A 25318-nucleotide genomic window follows, 5' to 3' on the forward strand; every position below is an offset into this window, starting at 1 on the left:
AAAGATATATGCTGAATCTTCTAATCAGAATGAAGGGACAAGCTGTTCAAGCCAATAGCTCTCTGTAATAAGATCAATTACATACTCAGTTTCTTGTACATTGGCAGAAAAGGCAACATTTATCTTCTTGGTAAAGATTACCTCATCTGAACAGAACGTCCAGGGCTCACTTTTTTTTTTTTTTTTTTCATTCTATTTAACAAGCGGTGACATTGCCAGATACAAATTGATGCAGAGCACATCTGAAAAAAAGCTGCTTTGCCAATAGTTGAAGCGATCCTGCCCTGTGCTCCTGTCATGTGCAAGCTCATCTCCCTTGGAAATTAGGTTAAACATTAAAGGAATAGAGAGTTGCTCGCCTTCATTGTTAGAGGTGATCCACGGCTTCACGTTGCTTATGATGCATTCGTCTTCTAGCATGGCACCTCAAAGTGTTCTTCACACCCCGAAAGCATTGATTAAAGAACAAAAAAAAGGTAAAATAATCTAAAATGTCACTTTAGGGTTAAAGTATACATAAAATAGACTTTCACTGCAAAATATTGCTTCCTTGCAACAGAGATGGAACAACATTGCAAATAATCCTTATTAGATATATACTATTTTGTGTATACAGCTCCTAGGCAGAGGTATATGTTTCTAAGGTTACTGTATATTCTACACTGCCACATTGAAATTGCAGCACCAAGGACAAGTTGTACATTAAAGGGGTAATCTTTTTCTTTCAAATCAACTGGTTTCAGAAAGTTATACAGATTTGCAATTTACTTCTGTTTAAAAATCTCAAGTCTTTCCATATTTATCAGCTGCTGTATGTCCTGCAAGAAGTGGTGTATTCTTTTTAGTCTGAAGAGGAACAGATCGCTGATCTCAGGGAGACCAGCCAAATGATAACACTGCCGGCTGCTAGTGAAAGCGCTCAATGCAGTGAAATCCTAGGTGCATTGCCCCCTGGGAAACATGAACAAGCAAAAGAAGAGCCTGTGGAGCCTCATTGAAGAGTCTTGAAACACAGGAGAGTGTTATCGTTTGGCTGGTCTCCCTGAGATCAGTGATCTGTTTCTCTTATGGCTTTACTAGGCATTGCTCACACCTAGCCAGAATCCTGCTCCACACTGATGAGGGGCAACACCCCGAAACAGCTGTATGTCAATGGATACCTGGCCTTTGTTTTTTCCCTTGTCATTACATTGACTTATAGAGCCACTTAATATGGTGGTTTTGGTGGTTTCCTTACAGGAGCCACCCCTTGGCTGGGTCCTTCCTGGAGGGATATCTGGCTAGTCCTGTGTTTCGAGACTCTTTGATGAGGCTCCACAGGCTCTTCTTTTGCATATTCTTGTTTCACAGGGGGAAATGTACCTAGGACTTCACTGCATTGAGCGCTTTCACTAGCAGCCGGCAGTGTTGTCGTTTGGCTGGTCTCCCTGAGATCAGCGATCTGTTTCTCTTATGGCTCTACTAGGCATTGCTCACACCTAGCCAGAATCCTGCTCCACACTGATGAGGGGCAACACCCTGAAACAGCTGTATGTCAATGGATACCTGGCCTTTGTTTTTTCCCTTGTCATTACGTTGACTTATAGGGCCACTTAATATGGTGGTTTTAGATTTTTCCTTACAGGAGTCACCCCTTGGCTGGGTCCTTCCTGGAGGGATATCTGGCTAGTCCTCTGTTTCGAGACTCTTCAATGAGGCTCCATGGGATCTTTTCAGTTTGACACAATGCTGTCTGCTGCTACCTCTGTCCAAGACAGGAAATGTTCAGAGCAGCAGCAAATCCCCATAGAAAACTTCCCCTGCTCTGGACAGTTCCTGTCACAGAGAGAGATGGCAGCAGAGAGCAGACTGGAAAGAAAACATCACTTGCTGTAGGACATACAGCAGCTGATAAGTATAGGAAGACTTAAGATTTTTAAATTGCAAATCTATATAACTTTCTAGAACCGGTTGATTTGAAAGAAAAATATTTTCGCTGGAGTACCCCTTTAATGTAAATAGAGAAAATGGTAGATGTTACTAAAATCTGCAGATGATTACCTAGCTCCTATATGTGGAATGTGGGAGGGTTTAGTGGTATAAAAGCTAGATTGAACGCCTTTTCTTTCAGCCATAGGAAGTTGACGGTGCGATGACAATGCAATGTGCGATGTCTCCTGTTCTGCAACATCCTGTTCATCAATGGTCTACACAAATCTTCAGAAGATGTCTACATAACATTGGACATCCAGATACAGGTGTCCCATTGATCTCACTCCACTGCTCTCAAAGTCCATCATAGTCCAGAGCAAGACAGCAATGGGGGCTGGGATGGAGCTCGATCCACTTCAGCAATGACTTCCACTTTTGTATAGGATGTAACAAAATCCGGAGATTGGTCTGGAGATCAGTGGGAAACACAGTGAAGTGAACATCACTCTGATCCTACGTCCCGGATTATGGTGTGGGGTGGCCTAATGTATGGTAGTCAGACCCATCTAGTGCTGATTGAGATTATTTTGTTTCCATTTTTTTTATTATTACAAACACATCTATTAACCCTGTGATTTATATAATTCCACAACTTTTCCTTTGTGATTTTGCAATCTCGATTGTGGTGTAATTCTGCAGCCATAAATGATTTCACTAACCCTGCTCCTGCTTACTAACCTACCTATGCCAAGTCATCTATCTGAGTTCAGAACCACTTGACGTCCATTAGAACACATGTAATTGTATCTGTTTATCCGGCCATGAATATGAGGCTTTTGTCAGTGAGCATGCCAGTTTTAACTCAATATCTATGGTGACAACAGACACTTGTGCACAGGTTAGGTTATGGAGGCACTCAATTGAAGGGAGCCAGATGTAAGAACAGGAAAACTTGTTGTGTTCTAGTTGTTCTAGTTTACATCGTAAAAAAGGGAACTTTGCAAAGAGGTGTCACTGCAAAGAAATATGTTCTGTTATGTTACAAAACATGGATAATGAAGATAATAACATCCTATCACATATATAATACGGCAATGGCACAGTATATATATATATATATATATATATATATATATATATATATATGTAACAAAGGGGTCCGTGGACTCAGTTGTGAGTCTCAAAACACGGGAATAGCCAGATATCTCTCCAGGGAAGGAAGCCTGTTGCCAAGGGGGGCCTCCCAGTGGGGAGATCACCAAACCACCCTGATACATAGACCCTTAAGTCCCCACTCTGTTGCAAGCATTGGGACATAAATAGGAAAACACCAGGGTAGTCCCTTTAAGTCAAAGTCTAACTCTAAAGCGAGTGTAAGAACATAAGACATCCATCCACAGACAGCTGTTTCGTGGTATTTGCCCCTCATCAGTGTGGAGCAGGATTCTGGCTACCAGGGGCAATGAAAAATAGACCAAAAAAACACAACAATCACTGAGCTCAGGGAGATCAGTGAAAAAAATCAAATGGAGTACTCATTTAAGAGTCTTCACTGATTGCCCCCTACAAAATTTGAATATGCAAAGAAGGAGTCCGTGGAGCCTCAGTTACGAGTCTCAAAACATGGGAATAGCCAGATATCCTCCCAGGGAGGGACGTCTGTTGCCAAGGGGTGCCTTCTAGTGGGGAGAACACCAAACCACCCTGATACGTAGCCCCTTAAGTCCCCATTCTATTGTGAGCAATGGGACATAAATAGGGAAACACCAGGTTGGCCCCTTTAAGTCAAAGTCTAACTCTGTTGCGAGTGTAACGACATAAGACAAGGGTATATATATGTATATGTCACACTAAAAGCACAATGAACACAGTGATATGACAGTACAGGGTTAGTGAATACACAGTGGGGAAGAATTATTTCATACTGGTATACCATCTCTCCACCCTTTGAAGCGTAAATCTAAGAAAAAAGACTTTTGGGGGGATCCCATATCTACGTAATGTACTTTATGGTAAAACTGACATGTTATCTTCTTTCTATAGGTCAGTCCGAATACAACAATAGCCATGTTTAGATAGATACTGGTACTTCATGGTTCATTTGGGAACAGGTCGCCATCCCGTATCATTATATCATGGATCGTCCAGGGGTTGAAAAAAAATCATGTGTTAAGAAATAAAATCGCCATTTTTCCCATATTTCAAATAAAAAAAAATTAAATTAAAAGATTTGACATCACCATGTGCAGAAATATCCAGACTATTTAACTATAGGGGGACATTTATGAAGGCTGGTGTACGAGAATGGCAGTTTTAAATAACGCCCCAACCTCTTTCTCAGGACGGATTTACTAAGAGGCTTACACCTCAAGGTGGGAGAAGGCCACACCTCCCCCACCTTGCCACCCCTTCCCATCCTTTAGGTGAGCTGAGTTTATGGCTGGCATACGCCAGGGAGAAGGCAAGAATCTGTGCCTTCTCCCTGCCATACACCACGAGTTCATCCTTGAATAATCTCCCCCATAATGTTTCATACCCCACTGGGTAAACACCAGAATCGGCATCAAGTAATGAAAAAGTCCCATATACCACAAAATATTACTAAGAAAAACTAAAGCTCAGTGTACTAAAACAGGACCTCACACAGACCCATAGACAAAATAGTAAAAAGTTATAGGGATCAGAATATGGTGCTGCAGAGAATTTTGATTAAGGTTTTATATTTTTTATAAAGTAGTAACCTGTCATTTTTACCGCCATTAAAATATAGAACTGGTCTCGCAAAAAACAAACCTTGTTTATTGAAAAATTAAAGACTTACCTGGAAACTGACTACACTGAAAACTCATATGGGGAACCCCAAATAATCAAAAAAATATAAACTGAAACTGGCCGGGCAAGGCAATAAAGTAATTACTAAAGGGCTAAAAAAAGAGTAAAACAAAACATATAAAGTGATTTTAATTTTTTTTCAACCCTTCCCTACAATTAACAATGAGAAATAAAATATACCTGGATGTAGCCTGGGCATGAGCGTCCTCTGTATTCATCACTACAAAACCTCCATAGCTTTAATAGAACAGATAACTGAGATCTAGACAAAGATTGTATAAGGTCTTTGAAGTTAATGTCTGGAATCAATTCCTCGCTGTGCAACTTCTTCTAATCATCTCCTCTGTCTTTGCTGCCTCAGCTCCACAGAATGAGACCTATTAAAAGACCACTGCCAGACATTATACATTTGGTGCCCGTAAAAATGTTTATAACAACCACAGACAACAACTAACACTTAAATTACATAAGGACGAAGTATCAGGTTCTTTAATTCCCCCGAGTTTACGAGGCTAAGTCAATTCCGCAGTACGTTTTATACCGGCAGCTCAAACAGATTTATGTCTGTGGGAGCCCTTAGCTTTATTTGGCACCCAAACACATAAATTTAGGTTGGATGTTTTTTTTCCTGAGGAAGAGGTTATGATTACTGCCTTTTACTGGCAATGGTACCTGAACAAGATCTATATTTTATCTATTTATTGGAGAATTTTAAAAGGAAAATACTCAAGAGATCAGAATCATCGTTTTCAACATCTTGTCTATTTATGAAGATTTAAAAACCTAAAAATAACTAACTATATTCTCATCTCGTCTCCGGGTGTCACATTCACAAAAGGATCCCCTAAACTTAAATGTGGAAGATCTGTGATGGGGTCCTTAGCACTGTAGTCACTGTTGTTTTCTTGTTTTTCTTGAATTAATGAAACAATCGCTCAACAATTTTTTTTTTTAAGATTTGGGACTAAAAAATGACTATATGGTAAGTTTTGGATGGGGATTACCAGTAGAGAGGAGAAAAGCAGCCGTAAATACGTTTAGCGAATTTTGGGTTAAATTTGTGAATATTCAAAAATATAATCTTAACAGATTTGAATAAAACAGCCAAACTATAATAGCTACAGTACTGGGACTATTACAGAAGGACGAATTTGTTAACGCATGTTGTTGTAAAAGTGTTGAAAATTGGAGAATCACAATAAAAAAAAATGTCCATTAGCCAGTCAATCATCCAATCTAATAAAATCCAACTTGTATAACACAGTAGGAGTGGGGTGCGAGCATTGATTATGTAAGGCAGATGCTCAGTAAATTGGTATAACTCAATAGGGGTTTACAGTGCCCAGTGCTCAGTGAGTGACTAATATGGACTGTGTCTTCACTGGTCCCAGTGAATTCCTATAGGCACCCAGTTACTTGGTAAACTGGACACTTGGTTGTCAGCTACAACAAAAAATCACCAACAATCAGCCCTCCTATCCTCTCCTCTCTCTGTCCTCTCTGTCCCTATATCGCACTGTTAGTCTCCCCCTGCTCGGCTCTAACTGCCTGCTGACATTCTGCTTTCTCCTCCACACACAGCCGACTGGCCACCTCCTTATATAGAGGGGGAGGGGCTGACATCACAGAGGGGCCTGCAGCTGATTGGACAGGCGCTAGGGATTATAATAAATCCTATTCTCCCACCCAGTGATGCTCCAGATAACATGTGCAGCCGCCATTTTTTTTTTTTTTTTTTGCAAATCGTTGGAGAACGAAATGAGTTGAATGCCCAATTTGCATGGAATTTTGATTCACTCGCCTTTAATTAGCAGGACTATACACCAGTCTTCATTTGTCATCACTTACATCCCTAGCAATACTTCTCAATACTCAGTTCCCTGGACTGTTTAGAGTGTGCCAAAAAGAAAACAGGGACCATTTAATACAACCAGCCTCCTTCACACAAATATAGGTTTAAGCCTATAAGAGTATGGGTTGAGCTGCAGTACCAAAGCCACATATCTAGTTGTGCCTGGTAGAATGTTAAAATGGCTGCATTACTTCAGGAGATCTCATAGCGCCTTGTTGATGTAAATTTAAGACCTGTCCCATGGGCCATAGCAAATGGGGTTTATCTATGCTCTTCTTGCCAACAAAATGACAGAAACCCTGAAGGAACAGCTGGCAGAGCTGCTAATCACATATGCCGACAGAGTTTAACTTATAACAGTCCATAACTCTGTGACACAGCCAGCCGATCCTTACTCCAGTAGTTCTGGAACTATGTTAGAAAACTAGAAGAGTACTAAATGCATTCAAATCGTGTAACTCTACCAATCCTTGCTCTAGAGTAATCCTTTAAAGGGGAACTCCTAACTCACAAAGGTATCCCCTATTCAGAGGATTAGGGGTAAAAAAACTGTTCAGTGTAGAGTTAACCTCTGGGAATGCCACAATAAAGATAAAGCCATGGCCCCAAGTGAAAGGAGTGCACCAGCATGCACAACCAGTAACATTTTTTAAATGACAATATGGGCACTATGCACATATTTATGGAGGGATGGGGTTTCCTCTGTCTCACCTTTTGGATCCCACTGATTAAACAAATGTGTAGTGTCCTAGCACAGGTGTGCCACTAAGTTCCTATGCACCTGGGCACAGTAACTCACTTAGGTTCTCACAGTGGGATGAAGGAAAAGTGTGTTGTCTGTTTTTCCCCACTAGGTGTCCCCACTGTATTTCTGGTATATCTTGTCTTATGCACAGCTGAAGGAAGCAATTGGTTAATTGTTTTTGTCATGTTTTGTCCTGTTACAGTTGGAGGCTGGGTTCACACAAAGTATATTTCAGTCAGTATTGTGGTCCTCATATTGCAACCAAAACCAGGAGTGGATTAAAAACACAGAAAGGATCTGTTCACACAATGTTGAAATTGAGTGGATGGCCGCCATTTAAAGGCAAATATTTGCTGTTATTTTAAAACAACGGCTGTTATATTGAAATAATGGCAGTTATTTACTGTTATATGGCGGCCAACCACTCAATTTCAACATTGTGTGAACACATCCTTTCTGTGTTTTTAATCCACTCCTGGTTTTGGTTGCAATATGAGGACCACAATACTGACTGAAATATGCGTAGTGTGAACCCAGCCTAAGGGTATAAACCCACACACCGTAAACGCAGCGTATTTACTGCTGCAATACGCAGCAAATACGCAGCAAACACGCAGCAAATACGCAGCAGATTAGATCTAAATAACTGAACACAGCATCAAATCTGTACCAACAAATCTGCTGCGTATTTGCTGCGTATTTGTTGCGTATCTGCTGTGTATACGGTGTGTGGGTTTGTACCCTTAGGGATTTTCCCCTCCTTTTTTTCTCTTATCCTATTCCTCTTCTCTTCTACACACACAGCCCCACCAATCACAAGTGAGGTTAGTTCACCCCTATAAAAGGGAGGTTAGTTCCTGGTGGGAGTAGTTCTTTAGTCAGGAGTGTTGGAGAAATCAAGACACAGAGATGAAGCTTGTTTTTTATGCTGTTAAAGGGGAACTCCGGATAAGAAAAATTTGTTTTCTATTAAAATGAAATTAAAAGTTAAATATATGTGTCTATACAATGTTTTACTGTATCTGTACGGTTTTGTCACACTGGTAGCTGATAGAAATCCAGGAAGTGAAGAAAAATAGCATCTGTGCCAATCCACATTGTCTCCTGCTCCTTCTGCTATCCCCCCTTAGGAGACAAATCTTCCATCCCTTTGTCTCACATTGTGTGTGTTTGCTAATATCAGGCTGATGATGTAGACAGGGGGCAGGGAGTGATGTCACAGGAGGCTTGGCTGGATCCCCCAATCCCCTGAGTGATTCACCATCTCTGACCGGCCAGAAGCAGTGTTGCACTGATTTCTCTAATTGTGCAGAAGTGTGCAGTGAAATTAGGGCTGTGTTCACACATGTTGGAGTGTCATTGCAGTACTGCAGCGTATTCACAAAAATGATGCAGTAACACAAGTAATTGAAGCTAAACGGCAGAAAGGATCAGAGCCTTATTGTGGGGCTCAACTTCAAAGATAACAGATGCTTGATCATAATATATGCGTGGAAATGAAAAGAAGAAAAAATTCAAAAAGTTCTTTACTTTATTCCAATATCAGCATTACAGGTAGAGAATACAATGTGCTGTGTGGTGTTACAGGTAGAGAATACAGTGTGCTGTGTGGTGTTACAGGTAGAAAATACAGTGTGCTGTGTGATGTTACAGGTAGAGAATACAATGTGCTGTGTGGTGTTACAGGTAGAGAATATAGTGTGGTGTTACAGGTAGAGAATACAGCGTGCTGTGTGGTGTTACAGGTAGAGAATACATTGTGCTGTGTGATGTTACAGGTAGAGAATACAATGTGCTGTGTGGTGTTACAGGTAGAGAATATAGTGTGGTGTTACAGGTAGAGAATACAGCGTGCTGTGTGGTGTTACAGGTAGAGAATACAGCGTGCTGTGTGGTGTTACAGGTAGAGAATACAGCGTGCTGTGTGGTGTTACAGGTAGAGAATACAGCATGCTGTGTGGTGTTACAGGTAGAGAATACAGCGTGCTGTGTGGTGTTACAGGTAGAAAATACAGTGTGCTGTGTGATGTTACAGGTAGAGAATACAATGTGCTGTGTGGTGTTACAGGTAGAGAATATAGTGTGGTGTTACAGGTAGAGAATACAGCGTGCTGTGTGGTGTTACAGGTAGAGAATACAGCGTGCTGTGTGGTGTTACAGGTAGAGAATACAGTGTGGTGTTACAGGTAGAGAATACAGCGTGCTGTGTGGTGTTACAGGTAGAGAATACAGCGTGCTGTGTGGTGTTACAGGTAGAGAATACAGTGTGCTGTGTGGTGTTACAGGTAGAGAATACAGTGTGCTGTGTGGTGTTACAGGTAGAGAATACAGCGTGCTGTGTGGTGTTACAGGTAGAGAATACAGTGTGCTGTGTGGTGTTACAGGTAGAGAATACATTGTGCTGTGTGGTGTTACAGGTAGAGACTACAGCGTGATGTGTGGTGTTACAGGTAGAGAATACAGTGTGCTGTGTGGTGTTACAGGTAGAGAATACAGCGTGCTGTGTGGTGTTACAGGTAGAGAATACAGTGTGCTGTGGGGTGTTACAGGTAGAGAATACAGCGTGCTGTGTGGTGTTACAGGTAGAGAATACAGTGTGCTGTGTGGTGTTACAGGTAGAGAATACAGTGTGCTGTGTGGTGTTACAGGTAGAGAATACAGTGTGCTGTGTGGTGTTACAGGTAGAGAATACAGTGTGCTGTGTGGTGTTACAGGTAGAGAATACAGCGTGCTGTGTGGTGTTACAGGTAGAGAATACAGTGTGCTGTGGGGTGTTACAGGTAGAGACTACAGCGTGCTGTGTGGTGTTACAGGTAGAGAATACAGCGTGCTGTGTGGTGTTACAGGTAGAGAATACAGCGTGCTGTGGGGTGTTACAGGTAGAGAATACAGTGTGCTGTGTGGTGTTACAGGTAGAGAATACATTGTGCTGTGTGGTGTTACAGGTAGAGAATACAGTGTGCTGTGTGGTGTTACAGGATAGAGAATACAGTGTGCTGTGTGGTGTTACAGGTAGAGAATACAGCGTGCTGTGTGGTGTTACAGGTAGAGAATACAGTGTGGTGTTACAGGTAGAGAATACAGCGTGCTGTGTGGTGTTACAGGTAGAGAATACAGCGTGCTGTGTGGTGTTACAGGTAGAGAATACAGTGTGCTGTGTGGTGTTACAGGTAGAGAATACAGTGTGCTGTGTGGTGTTACAGGTAGAGAATACAGCGTGCTGTGTGGTGTTACAGGTAGAGAATACAGTGTGCTGTGTGGTGTTACAGGTAGAGAATACATTGTGCTGTGTGGTGTTACAGGTAGAGACTACAGCGTGATGTGTGGTGTTACAGGTAGAGAATACAGTGTGCTGTGTGGTGTTACAGGTAGAGAATACAGCGTGCTGTGTGGTGTTACAGGTAGAGAATACAGTGTGCTGTGGGGTGTTACAGGTAGAGAATACAGCGTGCTGTGTGGTGTTACAGGTAGAGAATACAGTGTGCTGTGTGGTGTTACAGGTAGAGAATACAGTGTGCTGTGTGGTGTTACAGGTAGAGAATACAGCGTGCTGTGTGGTGTTACAGGTAGAGAATACAGTGTGCTGTGTGGTGTTACAGGTAGAGAATACAGTGTGCTGTGTGGTGTTACAGGTAGAGAATACAGTGTGCTGTGTGGTGTTACAGGTAGAGAATACAGCGTGCTGTGTGGTGTTACAGGTAGAGAATACAGTGTGCTGTGGGGTGTTACAGGTAGAGACTACAGCGTGCTGTGTGGTGTTACAGGTAGAGAATACAGCGTGCTGTGTGGTGTTACAGGTAGAGAATACAGCGTGCTGTGGGGTGTTACAGGTAGAGAATACAGTGTGCTGTGTGGTGTTACAGGTAGAGAATACATTGTGCTGTGTGGTGTTACAGGTAGAGAATACAGTGTGCTGTGTGGTGTTACAGGATAGAGAATACAGTGTGCTGTGTGGTGTTACAGGTAGAGAATACAGCGTGCTGTGTGGTGTTACAGGTAGAGAATACAGCGTGCTGTGGGGTATTACAGGTAGAGACTACAGAGTGCTGTGTGGGTGGGACCAAAATGAAATCATAAATTACTGCAAATAATTCAGTAACGCAATGAAACTGCAATGTGTGAACATGTTCGTGACGTTATCGTTGCAGACATGCGCACTCGGGGTGAGTTGCCAGACCGGATGTGACGCGGCCTCCGCTTCCGGTCCAGCGCGCCGCAGTCCCGGAAGGTGCCGGGTTGTCAATTAGAATTGAAGCATATTTAAGGGGGGTGAGATCAGAAGTAGGCAGTTCCCCGAGGAAGCGTGCAACAGCGAAACGTACGTAGGAACGGCTTGTGTGGTGTCGGACGATATGGGTAGGTGCAATAAGCTCTAAATATTACAATGGCCATTTGGCTTTGGTTGCCTATATGTTGAATGAAACAGAGGCAGTAGTAGGGCAGTACGTGATTTTGTGCACCTTATAGATATATTCCCATATTGAAAAATTGCTATGGGTAAAATAACTTATTGCTGACACCTGTCTTATATGTGTTTTTACTGTGGTCATACTTTTTAACTTCATTTTATACTGTAAATGTTGTTTATGTATTGGTACCTACTATATATAATAAAAATTCTTTGTATTTTTATGAACTAAGCCCATTGTCTTTTTCTATTGTATACAATTTTATTTTTGGGTAGTTTCTAATTGATAGTTTTTGATATAATTGATATTGATATTTAGTGGTGTAGGCTGGTACTGCAACCCTGATTTTAAGATCATCTCTCACATCTATCACAAACCAGTGTGTGTAAATGTGTGAACACAGCCTAGATTTGGGCAGGGAATAGGCAGGGAGGAGGACTGTGATGAACAGCTGAGGGAAAGCATTGCATTCTGGAACCTGTAATACTGTGTACAACTGATAAACCAGGAAGTGCAGAAACACAAAACAGAACAAAAACAAAACAAAACAAATGGATTTTTGGTAGTTTCAAAACTGGGATAGATAGGTAAGTAATGCTTTATGCTTCTGAAGGTTTCATTTTTTTAACCTCTACCTGGAGTTCCCCTTTAACCACCGCTAGCATGCAGACCTCTCAAGAGGAAGGATGTCCTCTGAGGATCACTTTGTCCACACCAGGGATATTATCAACACTACACAGGGCAGTATACCTGAGGTTAGGTACTGACCCCAGTAGGACAAAGCTGCAGTTAACATCTACGTATCCTACTGTAATACTGTAATGCACGGCTATTCTGGAAAACCCTGGGAAGTCTGCTCAACCCAGCCCAGGGACCTAGGACCTCGTACTACCCTAGCAGGACAGGTCACTCAACACTGTAGAGCATAAGTGTCACGATCGGCAGGTGAAGACAAGACACTCGACAGTGGGCCCTAAATCTGACCCCACCCACTGTCACCTGCCTACTTGCCTCAGTCGACCCTAGGCGGTCGCGGACAACCACGAAGACAATCCCTATACTGTATACGTGCAGAACATAAAACGCAGACAGACAGACAAACAAAATGCGGAGAGTCAACTAGCCGAGTCAGGAACCAAACGAGCAACGCAGTACAAAATCAGAACCGAGCGGAGAGTCAGGGGACAGGCAAAAGGTCAGAATCCAGGCAAGACAAAATGGAAAAGGATAGGACAGAATACAAGGGACTGGGGAGCTGGGATCAGAAACAACTAATAGCCAGCGATTAGAGGCTGACACTGCAAACACTTTATACTGGATCAGGAGCCCGGACCAAAGACTGATTGGCCCGGCCTCCTGAATCCAGACACATAGCAGCTGGTGCGCTGCAGGCTGAGTGGCAGAGAGATCCGTCACTCAGCCTGAGCTCAACAGCACTCAGCTGCTTGGCCGGGCGACGTACACTAACGCGAGACCCGCGGCTTCCCTGGTTACTAGGGACGCCGTCGGGTCTCCGTGACGTCACCCGGCTTGGCCGAGGAGGACGGCGCTGCGCTCCAGCCGGACCAGACGACGCTGGAGCGCGGTCAGGTAAGTTACTGACAATAAGACAGTCAGATCAAAGAGTACACAGCTACATTGGACAGGGCCCTCAAGACGCTACATTTTCCTTCTATCCACTTTCCTCTTTTTTCCAAAGTCTACTATTATCACTACCTCTCACCTGCACCTGCAGTTACCAAAGTGTTGTTACTGTATTGCCCTGAAGATTTTAAGTGAATGGACACTTTCCTGTTTAAGCTATTGGACTCTGGTCTATTCTTCCTGCACCCGCACCTACATACCAAGTTACCCTTGGGTTATCCAAAACTTCAAGGGCAGCGCCTGTTTGTCTGGGGGTGGGTTCCAACACCCCTCCAGGCTACCTTAGCAAGTGCCCAAATGACCCTACACCCACAGAGCTGCCACAACACTGTGCAAGCTCCCCAGCATAAGGCAAATGTACCACTTTTTACAGGAATAGACCAGCGGCAGGATGTCGGTGCTGCGGTCCTTTTTATGAACTACAGCCGGGTTCCTGCACACAGCGCCAGTCTGTTACCAAGCACCGTCCAGGCATAAAGCACTGAAGGAAGGCCTGCTAACCCCCAGTGTGACGAAACCCCCTCCCCTCTGTGATGTGGCTCTATTAGAATCAAGGAAGTTGTGTCATAGAGGAGATGGGGCCACGGGTCCACCTCCAGTGCTTCATGCCTGGCCGGTGCCTGGTAATAGATTGGGCAGTGGTTCAAAAAAAGGTCTGCGGCACTTGCATCCCCGTGAAGGTGCCGGTCTATTCATGTAAAAAAACAAAAAAGAAATGTACCTAGTGGTACATTCGCTTGAGCTTGTTATCCTCTACCTAGTGGATAACTTTGTCAGTTGGGAAAACCCCTTTAATAATTTGCAAAGTAGGTCCCGTAATAGGAGAGAATTGTATGTTGTTACCCATAATTCCAAGGGTGATAATCCTTCACAATCTGACTGTTATAACCCAGTTAGAAGCATGGGAATATTTTATTCCTGAAGATGGATTTTGTGTTGATACTACTAATCTATGTGTTACCATATTGTAAACATCTTAGAACCTTAAAACTTTGAACTCTTGGTTATTGATTGAGATTAAGGCTTATTATTTATAGCTGTTGATATCTGTCACCAGTCTTGTGCAATGGTGTTAATTTCTGCTTGAATGCTTGAGTGAAATGAGAGCTATCCGGCTGGCGATAAAAGGGATAATTATAATGCTTCTGTTGGCTGTTCAGCCTTGACCCTTCCCTGCACTTTATCGGAACACTAGATATTATTGTGCAAGAGGCTTTTGGAATCAATTAAGCAAAAAGATGTAAATGCATTCATTATTTCTTCGACACATACAGAAGATATTAAACCTTTTTTATGTGTCTTTACTGATCGGGGACAAATTCACATAGGGGTTTATTTTATTTATTTGAATGCGCGGCATGACATCGATCTAAATAATCCCGGATTCTTGCTGACTTGTTTTTCCTCATTAATTGCTGTCAGCGCCGGCACTCACTGCGAGATCACAATGTTCCATGTTGTCTTTCTTCAGCTAATTAAGTCCAAACCAAACTCCCAGCAATGTTGCGTGCTCACTGCCACCATCTTCAAAACCTGTCCAGACAGCTGATCGTATGAGAATATGATCAGCTGCATTAATCCATGACAGGGCAAATGAAAGGAGAAGAAATACTCGGAGAAGTGCCTGCAGATTTGGAGATATGGAAAATATCATGGGGATAAGCAGAAAGAGCAATTTAGTAGTGGATCATTAAATGGGAACACTATTGAAAACCGTAGAGATGAATGGATGGACAAATTGAATGTGTTTCACATTTTCAAAAAAATTTAGCAATTCTGCAAATCCAAAACTTTTCAGATTTATTTTGGATGAATCTAAAAAAAATGGTGGCCACTACTACTAGTCCTACACAGCCACACTTTTCCTACAATGTCAGTACTGGCCCTGCTCCTACTACTAGCCCTACACACAGGGCCGGTTTTAGACAAAATGTGGCCCTGGGCAAAGTTGAAGGTGGGGCCCCAAATGGTAAAACATTGTAGCAGCAATTTAAGGTCCCGATACTTTTTTGTCAGCGGTTGGCGCGCTGCTCGAGGTGGGGTGATCTTCTGTGACCTTAAATAAGACCCCTCTGTGCCCTATATAGTAGATAGGTCCCTCTGTGCCTCCATAGTACATATAGCCGGTATCCCTCTGTAGGTAATTCTTCTGGTAGTTACCTCCACCACCCAGTATGTAGTATCCACCAATATAGGAGGCATCTCACTGTAGGTTTTACACCTGTTAGCTAGCCCCCTGATAGTTGCCCCCTCAGCAGATAGCAGCTCCCCTGATAGTTACCCCCCCCAGCACATAGCATCTCCCCTGTTCCCCCCCCCCCAGCACATAGCATCTCCACTGATAGTTGCCCCCTCAGCAGATAGCATCTCCACTGATAGTTGCCCCCTCAGCAGATAGCATCTCCACTGATAGTTAAATGCCCCCCCGCCCCCAGCACATAGCATCTCCTAGGGCTGGGGTGATGTGGGCAAAAAATAAAATCTCGTTTTTTCTTTTCTCGATTTTTTTTATTTATTTTTTGATGGGTGTAGTAGTATAGGCATAGTGGATAAGGGGTGTAGCAATAGTAGAAGCATATAAGATGAGGGGTGTAGTAGTAGATAAGGGGAGTAGCAGTTTTGGGAGTAGTAGTAGTATCAGGAGTGGAGGTAATAATAGCAATGGTAGTAGAGCAGTATTGGGGGTAGTAGTAGAGCAGTATTGGGGGTAGTAGTAGAGCAGTATTGGGGGTAGTAGTAGAGCAGTATTAGGGGTAGTAGTAGAGTAGTATTGGGAGTAGTAGTAGTAGAGCAGTATTGGGGGTAGTAGTAGAGCAGTATTGGGGTAGTAGTAGAGCAGTATTAGGAGTAGTATTGGGGGTAGTAGTAGGGTAGTATGGGGGTAGTAGTATAGCAGTATTGGGGGTAGTAGTAGAGCAGTATTGGGGGTAGTAGTAGAGCAGTATTAGGAGTAGTATTGGGGGTAGTAGTAGAGCAGTATTAGGAGTAGTAGTAGGGCAGTATTGGGAGTAGTAGTAGAGCAGTATTAGGAGTAGTATTGAGGTAGTAGTAGGGCAGTATTTGTGGTAGTAGTAGAGCAGTATTGGGAGTAGTATTGGGGGTAGTAGTAGGGCAGTATTGGGGGTAGTAGAGCAGTATTTGGAGTAGTATTGGGGGTAATAGTAGGGCACTATTGGGGGTAGTAGTAGAGCAGTATTAGGAGTAGTATTGATGGTGGTAGTAGTAGGGCACTATTGGGGGTAGTAGTAGGGCAGTATTAGGAGTAGTATTGAGGGTAGTAGTAGAGCAGTATTAGGAGTAGTATTGGGGGTAATAGTAGGGCACTATTGGGGGTAGTAGTAGGGCAGTATTAGGAGTAGTATTGGGGGTAATAGTAGGGCACTATTGGGGGTAGTAGTAGGGCAGTATTAGGAGTAGTATTGGGGGTAATAGTAGGGCACTATTGGGGGTAGTAGTAGAGCAATATTAGGAGTAGTATTGGGGGTAGTAGTAGGGCACTACTGGGGGTAGTAGTAGGGCAGTATTAGGAGTAGTATTGGGGTAGTAGTAAGGCACTATTGGGGGTAGTAGTAGAGCAGTATTAGGAGTAGTATTGGGGGTAGTAGTAGGGCAGTATTAGGAGTAGTATTGGGGTAGTAGTAGGGCACTATTGGGGGTAGTAGTAGAGCAGTATTAGAAATAGTATTGATGGTGGTAGTAGTAGGGCACTATTGGGGGTAGTAGTAGAGCAGTATTAGGAGTAGTATTGGGGGTAGTAGTAGGGCAGTATTAGGAGTAGTATTGGGGTAGTAGTAGGGCAGTATTAGGAGTAGTATTGGGGGTAGTAGTAGGGCAGTATTAGGAGTAGTATTGGGGTAGTAGTAGAGCAGTATTAGGAGTAGTATTGGGGGTAGTAGTAGAGCAGTATTAGGAGTAGTATTGGGGTAGTAGTAGGGCAGTATGGGGGTAGTAGTATAGCAGTATTGGGGTAGTAGTAGGGCACTATTGGGGGTAATAGTAGAGCAGTATGAGGAGTAGTATTGGGGGTAATAGTAGAGCAGTATTAGGAGTAGTATTGGGGGTAATAGTAGAGCAGTATTAGGAGTAGTATTGGGGGTAGTAGTAGAGCAGTATTAGGAGTAGTATTGGGGGTAATAGTAGAGCAGTATTAGGAGTAGTATTGGGGGTAGTAGTAGAGCAGTATTAGGAGTAGTATTGATGGTGGTAGTAGTAGGGCACTATTGGGGGTAGTAGTAGGGCAGTATTAGGAGTAGTATTGGGGGTAGTAGTAGAGCAGTATTAGGAGTAGTATTGGGGGTAGTAGTAGAGCAGAGGAGAGATATGGGGGTACTTTATCATACAGGATACTGTGTGATTCAGCACCCACCTCCATCATGTACTGCTCAGGGCCTGGTGGCCATAGATACAGAGGGAGGAGGGCCCTGAACAGTATATGGTGGAAGGGGGGACTGCATCATACAAGATCCCCTGCCCCCTTCCTGTATACTGTTCGCTAGGCTAGTATATGGGGAGGGGGTTACTGTTTTATAAAGACACCCGAGGCTCCGCCCACCCGCGGCCGTAAGCACCGCCCCCTGGCCGCAAGTCCCGCCCCCAGTCTCCGTGACCCTCTAACCCCCCCCCCCTCTATTTCTTTACCTGGGCTTGCCGTTCCTCCTCCTCTGTAGGGCACAGGCAGCTCTGCAGGAGGGGCGCTCCGTCCTCACAGCTCAGCTCCTTCCTTCATTAGTGGAGCAGGGGAGCTGCTTGTGCTGCTCTGCTTCCTGCTCCACTAATGAAGGAAGGAGCTAGGGGGCCCCTGGGGGATGGGGGCCCTGGGCAAGTGCCTACTTTGCCCCCCCCTAACGCCGGCCCTGCCTACACAACCACATGCTATAATGCTGCTGCTGCTGCTACTACTACTACCACTGCTGCTACTACTACTGCTGCTACTACCCTACACAGCCGTACATCTCCTGCCTTGTCCATCATGTTTCATACTGTACTACTACTATTACTACTACCACTGCTGCTGCTACTACTACTACTACTACTACTACTACTACTACTACTACTACTACTACAAATACTACTTTCCCTAGAGAGCTTTTCTCTCCATCTCCCCTCCCTTCCGAGACATGGTTACACACAAAAGTGTGTCACTTGAAGCAGCAGGTATGCTTTGAAGCAAATCCATGGTCCATGGGAAAAGAACGGTGCAGAACGGTGCAGAACTGGGTGGTGTTTTAAATAAAGGACCACAATCCCCGAGCCGTCGCTGATCTGCTACTGTAAAAAATAAGTAAATAAATTAAAGCAAACGGTACGTTCACTTTAAATTGAACAATCTTTTTGGGTTATTTTTACTTTATGTGACAATCGATCTCTCTGTTATTAATTATGATGCTTTTTTGTCTTTTATCCAGTTTTTGTTCCCATTAATATTTTTTTAATGCCATTTTACTACATTCGGTAATTAATATCAACCCTTACAGTTTTACTTAACCCAATGGATTTGTTCCTGTTTCTTACATGTTTATCCCCATAGGGTACATTATATTTTGTTCTAGGGGCTTATTTAGAATGCTTTTCAAAACGTCCCATTTAGTTTGTGTGCTTTTACTTTTAAGGACATTTTATGCCAGTTTACGCCGTTAAAGTCATCTCTTAGCTGGTGAAAATGCTTTCCTGAAATTTAGGCTTTTTATAGTGCTTGTTCTAAGCATCTTATTAAAGGATAAAAGAAAACGTACGGAAAGCTTGTGGAGAGGTTTAAAATGTACCCACAGTATCATTCCAGGTGAAAGTGTGTGTACTTTGTGAATGTGTGCATTTCTGACCACGCTTTCATCCATGTGAGGCTTTTTTTTTTTTTTTTTAGCAGTTTTTAACCTCTGCTCCAGCTTTATTGATAGTTTTAGTAGAACTAACATCAGAGGGTGCAGGCAATAGTTGTTGTGATGTCTCACACTGTTTTGCACCTGTCCCCTTGTCAATAATACTGGACCTATATATCTTAACCAGCAGGACATCCTGGTGATCATCTTGAGTTAGCGCCCCACATTTTCTCAGCCTCAATATTGTTTACAAGAGACTGATGGTTGACCTCAGGGAGGTCAACCATAACACAGCGGAGACACTATCACGTGTTTCTCAACATCAGTGAATCTAGGGAAATCAAACATGCGAAAGTACTACAGAGACACCATCATGTGTTTCACAATGTCAGTGAGCTAGCCAGACCTTCCTCCGGGAAGGGGGGGGGGGTCTCCAGTCAAGGAAACCACCTTCCAACAAACACCAATCAGAAAATTACAGGTTTTGCGAAATGCCTCAGCAAGGTATCTATCCACAGAAAGCTGTTTCAGGGTATACCACAGCCGTCATCTCTAATGTCCGATGACTGATCGGCACCTCGGCGGAAAAAAATGTATATGTGGTTTGTGTCTCTCCTGTACACCTCTCAAAAAGCTCCTTCCTTCAAGTAAAGTTTCACTTCTAGATGTCAGTGTTTCTTATATGTCTATGTGTTGCACAGCTGAGGAGGTTCATGGGTTAATGTTTTCGGTGTACCAGGTGTTTTTATGGACCAAGCTACCAAAGGAAGGTCTTCTCTCACAGTGCAGGTAACTGGGACACCCCCGGAAATTTAGCTTCACCCAGATAGCCACGGCTGGGGCTTGTATCACCCTATTAGGACAAGTAGCTCGACACTGTAGGGCAAAAGGTGGTCAGACATAGTCTATACACGGGTACAAGTAAACGTCTCACTATTCTCAAAAGTTCCGGAAGAGTACATTACTACACTTGGTCAGGGCTCCTTCGACCAACTCATCTCCTCTACTCTACTCAACTCTTCAAGCACCACTACAACTCCTCAAGCACAAACAAGTTCCAGCACTGAAGTCTATGTGAGGATTTATTCATTCTACTGAAGTGTATTGTACTACTAAGGAACCTTACAGTAAAGCTGTTCTATTTTTATATCACTGGGACTCTGTTATACTTTATCTGCACCAGCACCCATACACACACAAACCGCACACCTTGGGTAATTTTTCCCCTTTCTGTGGGTGACGGTGCCGACAGCCCGGCTGGGTCAGTTGCCACTCAGGACTACTGTGAAAAGAGCCCAAGGGACCTGCACTGGCGTCATGACAATATCACCTCTGGCTGAGCTGTCATACAAATACCAACCGACCTAACAAAAGTGATCAAAAAGTCCAATCTAAAGTGCCCTTTAAATCAAAATGGTACCAATATGCAAATACTAAAGTGCAACAAATGAGCGATTATAGGCGTCAGAATAGGGCAGTTTTAATCATAAATATTTTCAGAAAAAAAATATTATATATATATATATATATACATACATAGCATCATTGCAATTGTATAGGCCTATAGAATGCAGATCATCTCAATTTATCATATGGTGCACTGTGTAAAAATAGAAGCCTACAAATTTTTTTTTTAATTTTTTTTTCGATTTCTCTAAACTTTGTGGTAAAATAAAAAGTATAACTACAAAGTACAATTATGCCTATACAAAAAGGTCTCGTATGGACCTATAAATGGAACATTAAAACAGTTATGGCTTGTAGAAGGCGAGGAGGAAAAAATTAAATGTAATAAAGAGGTGGAGTTAGTCTATTTAGCTTCCTATGAATACCCAGGTTTTTTCTAACCTCATAGTCCATTTGGGGACACATAACATCTCAGGGACAATCTTCTACTAGCTTCTCCTCTGATACTGAGGGGGAGGGGGATAACAGTTTCAAGAGTCCGTAGATGTCCGTGTCTTTGTGGACCTCTGATCCTATCAGTGGAAATCTACTGTTGTAATTTCGTTTTAACATCTATGAAAAAAAAATTTTCAATACAAAAGCTTGCTATGTTAGCCATGAAAAACGATTTATTGACACATGCAAGATTCATTACAGAAAAAGCACAAATCCAGAATAAGGCCTTTTGTAAACTGTTTCTTATAAAGCCACACAAAGGAACAATATAAGCCCAGAGAATTCTATGGGCACAGTATTACAGGACTGTAACAGTTCTGTAAACTGGCAACCGACAATATTCAACGATTTACTCTGGAATGAACAATTCTTTGCACAGTCGTCCTCATTTCCAAATAAAATGCACAGGAAAGGGCCATTCATATTATGATGATAAATGTTTTCATTGTATATATCAACATCCTGTCAAAAAAGTATGCCAAAGTATGCCTGTATTGTCAGCAAGTCCATTAAGTTTTAGGGCCAAACATAGTCAGGTAGTAATTACATTTGGCCCATGCATTTGTTTATTTGCCTTACTCAAATGTATGGTCTGCTGCACTTTTCAGTCCCGCCAAGTAAACATGCAGCAACTGGACCGGAAGTAGTCACTGGTTGACTACATTCAATCCATTAAAGGAGTTATCAAGTATAAGAAAAACAGCTGTTTTCTGCAAAAACTGTGCCACTATTGTCCACAGTTTGAATGCGATATTGAACCTAATTTTAAATGAAGTAAATGGAGTTATCACACACAACCTGAGGACAGGGGTGGTTCTGTTTTTGAAATAAAGCAAGTATTTTTTTAATCCTTTAAGCTTAAAGGGGAACTATCAGCAGGTTAGACAAATCTAACCTACTGATAGCTTCCTAGTGTGCATGGGGTGCTGAGGATGAAGTTTAGTGTCCTACCTTCATCCTTAGTGTCGTTTCTGTGCTGTTTGTTATGAAATTCTCTGCCTGGTAAGTCAGTTAGGAGCACTGGTCTGCGCCCAGCCGGCCCACTCCATTGGAAATCATTAGAAGAGGCAAGCTGGCCGGGGCGGATCGGCATGGGAGGAGGGGGTAGCCACGCCCTCAGTGCTCCTAATGGACTTATCGGGAATCAAAGTCTGCGGTGGATTCAGTAGGAAGAGTGCTTACTTTATATTTCCCTTTTAAAACATTTCTGGCTTGGCTCAAAAACCTTTATGCTAACAGATTTGGACAGAAAGTATAGAGCGAACTATTGAAAACACTACACAATGTTATTTTTTTTCTCAGTGGCATGCATAAAGGCTCTCCATTAGTGAGTACAAGATTATTCTTTCCTTTTGGAGAGATTTGTGGCTTTATGATGCTCTCCTCAAGGAGAATTAGTATCCCTTTGGTCCCACAACAATAGGCCTCTCAGTAGCCAGCCAACACCCTGCTCTGTACTGATGAAGGGCAATAACTCTGAAACAGCTGTCTGCATGCAGATTCTTTTCTTTTGCAGAGGTTTTTGGCTTGGCATATATCCCTATTCATGTTCTAAGACTTTAAGATTTTTAGTTGAAGTCAAACTCCGACTTGAAGGGAAAGCTGCTTTGAAAAGGTGGTGTGAGAGTCACTTTCATATTCTATCTACACTGTATGGGTATGTGTACACAATGATTTTCAATGGCCATTATTTGATACTCAAAACAACAGATGTTATTTTGAGTATCAAATAACGGCCGTTGTTTAACATACAGTACTCTGGCGGCAATGACATCCGCTGGTACATTATTTAAGTTTAGGTACGACTTGGCCTCTTTTTCACACTCTTTTGGGTGTGGCTATTTTAAAGTTCCATTTAGTACTGTGTAAATTACAGTGAAATGACGGTGAATAAAAAAAAATCTATATGTGAACAAGTCATTATTTTATACATTGTGTGAACCAACGGCCGTTGTTTCCATAGATTTCAATAGAAATCATGGAAAACTATAAACAACGGCCGTGATGTTCAATTGACATGGCGTCCATTATTTTACAGTGTGTGTGAACATAGCCTGAGGGTGATTTATGAAGACTGGTGTTACAGGGATGGCAGCACAACAGGAACAGGTTGAGGTGAGTATCCATTTTATTTTTGGGGAACATTTTTACTGTATAGCAGCGCTTTAGGGGCATAAAAGGGTCGCTTTATTTATTTATGTAGAGGACCAGTATATTTTACTGTATGAGGAATACATATATACATAAATGGGAAATTATACAGCAACTTATTAAGGACGATTTAACCCACGTTTCCCTTTGTTTAGCAGCAATACAAATAACTTCCCAACTTGCACCATGTCATACAGTATGAGAGCAGGTCGTATTTGCTGACTGGGTTATACAGGATAATAATTAAACTTGTTTAACAGAGAGCTATTATCCCCCAAGTGGCATAGTTATTCATAACCTCCATTGTGTATTCTCTTCACTGATTACATTTGCAAAATCACAGTGTGGAAAAAAAAAAAGTTATAATGTGTCCCTTTGTATAGAAGCGGCTTGTGTTTCTCTTTGGGGTTATTGCAGGATAATGATTAAACTTTTTGTGTAATTAACACTTCTCCTCCTTAATGTCAGTACATGGAGTCCTGTCATATGGTTAATTATACATATGTGGTGCGGCAACCGATATAAACGCTATCGGATCCTAAAAGGCCTGGTCCAGTCATCCTTCATTGTCGTCATAGAAACTGCCAGTGTGGATTCCTGCACGTTTCCAGCACTGCTGAGTCACCCGTTGTGGCCATGAACAGCGAGAGAGGAATAGTTATGGGTGTTCTAGGTCTTTTCTATGCAAAGTAAAACAAAGTCGACTCTGGCTGAGTAAATAGACCGTGTCCCTGTAGGACTAATTGTGCAGAAAGCAGCCATTGTTTTCCTTACTGGGGGTTAGTAAAGCCTCGAACACACTGTGAGTTTTCTTAACGCTCAGTCGTCTATTCTTCTTATGTACACGCCAAAAGTATGAAACCAAAGAAAGGAGATAGCTGAGCGAATTAAAGGCGCTTGAAGAAAAGATGATGACAGGATTGCATCACATTCAAAAATGTGGACGTGATCTGCATGGAGCTATGGCACCTACGAATTGACACGGCCTATTTAGGGCTTGCATACACTTGTGCAGGAACATACAATAAAGACTCACAAAGTCAATTGCCTTAACATGCAGATTCCTGTTTTCTGCCATTTCTGAACATTTTGTATTTCCAGTAATGGAGACTGCTTTATCATGTCTCATAAATTACTCTAAATATAAATAAATATATCTATCTATCTACAGTACATGTGAACCTGATGAAGAAGGCACTAGGTCTTTGAAACATGTTGTTCCTTTTTAAAGTGACCATTCCTTTTAACAATAAACAATTGGAATGTTAGCTAGCTATAAGGCCCTATTCCACGGAGCGATTATCATCCGTATTCGGCCGATATCTGCCGCTACGGACGATAATCGTCCCGTGGAATAGAGTGCAACGATCAGCCGACATCGTTCATGTCGGCTGATCGTTGCAGTCGCTTGTTTTTCAACATGTTGAAAAACAAGCGACTGATACAGCAACGATCTGCTGCCGTCGCTCTGTTGAATAGGAACATCGGCAGCAGACACTGCTGTATCCTATAGGCTGCCCGGACGATCAGCGATCACCCGGGCAGCCCCCCCGCAGCTCCCCGCCACCCCTCCCACACTCACCGGCTCGCTGCTGCCACGTTGAATAGCGGCGGCAGTGAGCGGGGAACGAGGAGCAAACGAGCGCTGAGAGCGCTCGTTTTCTCCTCTAAACGACCCGTGAAATAGGGCCATTACCTATCAGGCAAGATTGGTAAGATTCCAGATGCCCAGAATTTTATGGTCAAAGAGCACACAGTTTGACGATGATCCTGAACAGCTTTATGCTCTGAAACGCCAGTGGAGGGTTCAGTTGGCTGCAGGACTTCTTCTTCAGCTTTATATAAAGTGATTATAGTAGTTACAGCTCACTTAACAATTCTAGGTAAGAAAACATCTGGAGTAAACGCCAAGAGACTTGGAGTGTTTGCCCTATACATGAATGGCTTCTCTCTATTCTACTATCTATTTAGTATACTATTTAAAAAGACAACCAGCGTGCTTGGCTATAGCCTGTATCCATCTTTTCCATTACTCGCTAGGGATACATTGAAATTC

The 25318-nt window shown here is 42.7% G+C and overlaps 1 long non-coding RNA gene across 1 annotated transcript; it reads left to right on the forward strand.

Annotated features, from left to right (window-relative positions):
* Positions 1-349: 349 nt before the first annotated feature.
* Positions 350-23226, forward strand: LOC138787406 (uncharacterized). Its single transcript, XR_011362371.1, has 2 exons — positions 350-476; positions 23150-23226. It is a non-coding gene; the product is annotated as an uncharacterized lncRNA (long non-coding RNA).
* The last annotated feature ends 2092 nt before the right edge of the window (positions 23227-25318 follow it).

This window comes from Dendropsophus ebraccatus, chromosome 3 (assembly GCF_027789765.1).
Source record: "Dendropsophus ebraccatus isolate aDenEbr1 chromosome 3, aDenEbr1.pat, whole genome shotgun sequence".
In the NCBI taxonomy this organism is placed as follows: domain Eukaryota; kingdom Metazoa; phylum Chordata; class Amphibia; order Anura; family Hylidae; genus Dendropsophus; species Dendropsophus ebraccatus.